We start from the raw sequence: 6,000 nt of genomic DNA on the forward strand, positions 1-6,000 counted from the left end.
AGCTTTCTTTGCTGACACTTAATTGATACTAGTGTACTATCTCACTTTGCCATAAGCTTCTATAATATTTTTTATAATTTATTTTATTTATATTTAAATAAAGATCAAAATATAATCTATATTTCCTTATTAAGTTTGAGATTCTTAAATTAACTAACTTTGGTGTCATGGTCTGTTTTAGTAATTATTTATATTAATAAAATGTTAAAATTTTAATGTAAGTTATATATAGTTCAGTGGATAGAATCATTGTTTTTTGGGGTTTAAGTCATAGGTTCAATTCTCGCTGAGGTCATTTTTTTATTTTTTTATTTTTTAATTTATATATAAAAATTACAGTGTAGTCCCTCGCTATTCCTTATAATTATATTTTGATCCTCATTTTTTTATTCTTTTATTTTTCAATTTATTTTTTATTCTATATATCAAAATTACAGTGTAGTCCATTGCTATTTCTTATAATTATATTGTGATCCTCATTTAAATATAAATCAAATGAATTATTAAAAATATTATACAAGCAACGCGTGCGTCAGTGCACTAGTAATAATTAAGAATATAATTAAATTAAAATACATACATACATACATACATACATATATATATATATATATATATATATATATATATAAACACACACACACACTATTCTATACTATTTTATTTAGTTTGAGACATTTAGAGTAACTAATTTTGATGTCATGGTCTGTTTTAATAATTATATATATTAATAAAATGTTAAAATTTTAATACATGTTATATGTAGTTCATCGGTTAGAGTCATTGTTTATTGGGGTTTACGTTATAGGTTCAATTCTAATTGAAGTCATTTTTTTATTCTTTTATTTTTCAATTTATTTTTTATTCTATATATCAAAATTACAGTGTAGTCCATTGCTATTTCTTATAATTATATTGTGATCCTCATTTAAATATAAATCAAATGAATTATTAAAAATATTATACAAGCAACGCGTGCGTCAGTGCACTAGTAATAATTAAGAATATAATTAAATTAAAATACATACATACATACATACATATATATATATATATATATATATATATATATATATATATATAAACACACACACACACTATTCTATACTATTTTATTTAGTTTGAGACATTTAGAGTAACTAATTTTGATGTCATGGTCTGTTTTAATAATTATATATATTAATAAAATGTTAAAATTTTAATACATGTTATATGTAGTTCATCGGTTAGAGTCATTGTTTCTTGGGGTTTACGTTATAGGTTCAATTCTAATTGAAGTCATTTTTTTATTCTTTTACTTTTCAATTTATTTTTTAATTTATATATCAAATTTACAGTGTAGTCCCTCATTATTTCTTATAATCATATTTTGATCCTCATTTAAATATACATCAAATGAATTATAAAAAATATTATACAAGCACGCAACGCGTGCGTTGACGTACTAGTTATAAGAAATAGTGAGGTACTACACTGTAATTTTGATATATAAATTAAAAAATAAATTGAAAAATAAAAAAATAAAAAAAGTATCTCAGTAGGAATTGAACCTATAACCTAACCTCAAGTGACAATGATTCTATCCACTGAACTACATATAACTTACATTAAAATTTTAACTTTTTATTAATATATATAATTAATAAAACAGACCATGACACCAAAGTTAGTTACTCTAAGTGCCTCAAACTTAATAAAGTAGTATAAATATTTTTAAATCCACGTTCTTAAATAATAAAAATCGTCACATCATGACCCTTAAAAATGAAAAAAAAAGAAAAGAAAGTAGACTTTAAAAAGTTCTCTCTTCCTTGGAGAGCTAGGTTTTTATTTCGAAACACTAAATAGAATCTCTATTTATCTTCATCCAATGATGAGGACGAGCTTCTTTTTGAACTAGAAAGCCTTGAAGCATAGTCGGAATTCTCTGAATTGTGTCTTATAGGCAGACTCTTAACGGAGCTATCTATAAATTTTAATGATTTGAAGAATCAGAAGGCTAATATATGGCAACTTGTTAAGGGGATTTCTATTCAGCCGATACCCCTTTTTCAATTCTATCATAATCTAAATCTACATCGGGTGTTTGAAGGTGGGCCTTGGTCCTTCAACAATCAATTCCTATTGCTACATCATCTGAAATTTGTTGAATTACCAACCTAGTTACCTCTTAATCATATCTATTTATGTGTCCAAGTTTATGATTTGTCGGTGAGGTATATGTCCGAACAAGTGGGGAAAAGTTTGAGTCTTATTCAAAATCCCTTATTTTCCACAAATCAGAAGTCGGGTACATCAGGCGCAAATCATGGACTAGAAGTGCTAGAATTCAATAAAGGGATCCCTGGAGTTTTGGAAAACAACAATGATTTCTATCATCATGAATGTTTAGATGAAAAATCTAGCTTAGAAGTAGCAGTGGAAAGAAAACACGTAATGCCCGAGAATTGTAGGTTGATAACATGAAATTATAAAAGTGTGACATTGAGGAGAACCACCCCCGCGCCCTATCTTTTACCGCACTCGCGGTGTGGTGGCAGAAAGTTAAGAGTTTGATTTCGAGAGGACACCGTACCCGCGCCTCTGGTTCTACCGCACCTGCGGTGGGGAGGCAGTAGGGTAGGATATTGGTACAGTAAGGTCACCGCACCCGCGGTCCAAGAAGCAGCGCACCCGCGGTCGATTATTCTAAATTTCTGATTGTGGTGCCGTGAGCTGAGCGCACCCGTTGTGCAAAGGTGGCGCACCCGCGGTGCGACGTGTTTGATGAAAATTTAACCATGTGTCACTTGCCATGCAATTTAATGAGTTGTCCTTCATTCTTCATTCCTCAGCAGAAAGAATCGAGAGAAGCTTCAGACAATTCCTTCAAGTGCATTCTAGCTTAGAATTTGAATTGTGCAAGATTTATCTATCCAAATTTCAATCCAAGCATAGATTCTTGCTCCTCTCATCAAGTGCTATCAAAGGATGTAAGTATTGTTAGATTTCAGCACGATTCAGATTTCAGATGTTAGGGAAATTATGATATCATGGTTATGATGTGTTATTATGTTTATGGTGAATGTATATTCACAATCGGATCGAAGAAATGATATAGTATGTGAATATTGTGAATTTCAGCATGTCTTGAGTTGGGTATATGCAGATTTCAGTATGATAGATTGTGTTCTTGAGAATTAGGAGTTATTGTGATGATATGGTATTGACTATTCATGGTTGAGAGTTGATTATTGTTGATCGGTATTGCAAGTTTATGCCGTTATCCCGTCGAATTGTATCGAGATTGATTATTGATTTGTATATGTGTTGATTTGAGTTAGAGATTGATAGAATACATCTTAAATGTACCATTTCAGAGTTGATACTGACAGATTCGGCATCGAGACTTCGATTACGACAAAGACTGTGCAACGAAATGTATAATTCATGTGAATTCGGGAAGATACAACTCGAATTAGATTTGATTTGAGTTTCCCAAAATCACATACTAGATTGTTGTTTATATCTTGTTATGTTTATGCTTTGTTTATAAATGTATATTTAAGCATTAAGATAGGAGAGTCATTGGCAGATTTGCCAAATTTCTAAATGATCGGTGGTATCGACGCATAGGAGCAGATTGACTCCGATTGTAGACATTCGATACAGACATGACCGAAGTCTAGGAATAAGACGCGCCGTCACCCCGATTGGGAGGGTAGGTGGCAGACTGTGACGTCTTATTCACACCGAGATCCCTAGATTTAGATACGAGTCGAGTTAAAGAGTAAGAGTCAAATTGTTTTATCTGTATTCACTAATGTGTCATAATTACTGAAACATGTGTTATGATTTATTATGAAATCGCATGACATGCATGTATACATGTTTTATACTGGGATTTGTTCTCACCGGAGTTTCTGGCTGTTGTTGTGTCTGTATGTGTGCATAACGACAGGTGGGACATGATCTGTGTCGCGACAGAGATGAGAGATCGAGATAGCGTAGAGATTACGGGCCAAGAAGAAGGACTAGTGATGTAATACTAGACATGTATTAGATCCTAAACACTAGTAGAATACTTGTAGTTGAACATGCGAATGTTATTTGGAGTTCAATAATATGACAACATTGTGTATGATGTATGATTTATATACATTAGTTTATAATGTTTAAAATATATTTTTTTTATGACCCACATTTTCTAGCAAAGATCCAATTAATCCCAAAAAGGAATTGAGTTAGAGCCCGGGTCCCCACAACAGGTAGTATCAGAGCGATAGATCCTTTAGATTGAGATAGGGTAGAATGAGCGGGGTAGATTGAATTTTCTTCCTTGCTTTTGTGGTGCTAGCATGATTTATTGCTTTCCGTATTACATGTTGTCTCGTTATCTGAGTTGATTTACAGCATGTATTCGCAAAGACTGAATCAGAACCGATTCTGGATCAGAGTTATATGATCAGAGGAGGGCTGAGACAGATTATATAGATTGTATACTAATCTGTTTGATAATCAGATATGCCGCCTCGACGAGTACCGCAACCAGCAGCAGGTCGAGCACCAGAACATGGCAGTACATCCAATGATCCGATGGATGTGACCGCTACACCGATGGAGACCTTGCTGAAAAGGTTTCAGTCGTTTCGACCACCGACACTGAAGGGCACAGAAAATTCAGTTGAGTGTGAAAGTTGGCTCGATGATATAGAGATGTTATTTTAATCTCTTGACTACCCCGACGAGCGACGAGTGATATTGGTTGGACATCGACTGCAAGAAGTAGCAAAGAACTGGTGGTTGACTACGAAAAGAGCATTGGAGCACCGTGGCACGCAGATTACTTGGAAGGTGTTCAAGACTGAGTTTTATCAGCGATTTTTTCCCGTGTCCTACTGAAAAGACAAAGGTGCTGAATTTGCCAATTTGAGACAGGTACAGCTTAACATTGAGGAGTATGTTTCTAAGTTCTCTGCATTGCTCCGATTTGCTCCTCATGTCGCAGAAAATGATGAAGCCGTTGCTGATCAGTTTATCAATGGCCTGAATCCAGAAATCTTTACCTTGGTGAATACCGGTAGGCCCAATAATTTTGCTGAAGCATTGAACCGTGCCAAGGGGGCAGAAGCTGGATTGCTTAGGCAACGAAGCACTTCCTATGTCACTTCGACTCCGAGACCGCCACAACCCTCATTTCAACCCCCTCCCAGATTCGAGAGTGGTGGTAGCAGCAGCGGAAGGAAAGACCAGTTGAAAGCAAAGGGCAAACAAGTTTAAGAGATTAGGGAGCAGTTCGTCGAGCTCCAGTGGGTCTCGACAGAGAGGTCCTGGCCAGAGTACAGAGTATACAGGGGTATATTGCATTTCCTGTGGAGTCCGACATGCCACCGAGCAGTGTCAGGGTGTTATGGGTCGCTGCAACATCTGCAAACAGCAGGGACACTTTGCCAGAGTTTGTCCCCAGAGAGGTGTACAGCAGGCTCAGAGTGTATGAGTATCTGGTTCAGTAGCTCAGCCTGAGAGGCAAGCTTCATCTGTTCATTCCTTTCAGCCTACTCCTACACAGACACAGCCCAGAGCCAGAGGTAGCCAGACTGTGAGCCAACCTCCCAGACAGCAGGCTCGAGTATTTGCACTGACTGAAGAACAGGCCCAAGATGCACCAGATGATGTGATTGCAGGTAACTGTTTTCTTTGTGGTTATCCTGCCTATGTATTGATAGACACGGGTGCATCTCATACTTTCATATCTGAGCATTTTGCATTGTTGCATTCATTGCCTGTCGAGTCATTATCTGCTGTAGTGTCTATTTCTTCTCCGTTGGGAAGTGGTCTTATATCTGTGACTTCAGTTAGACATTGTATACTACAGTTTGAGGGTCACGAGATTGATTTAGATTGTATTGTGCTTGGGTTAGCTGATTTTGATTGTATTGTCGGTATCGATATGTTAACCAAGTACAGAGCCACTGTAGATTGTTTCCAGAAGATTGTCAGATTCAGACCAGAGATGGCTGA

This window comes from Primulina tabacum, chromosome 18 (assembly GCF_025594145.1).
Source record: "Primulina tabacum isolate GXHZ01 chromosome 18, ASM2559414v2, whole genome shotgun sequence".
Taxonomy (NCBI): domain Eukaryota; kingdom Viridiplantae; phylum Streptophyta; class Magnoliopsida; order Lamiales; family Gesneriaceae; genus Primulina; species Primulina tabacum.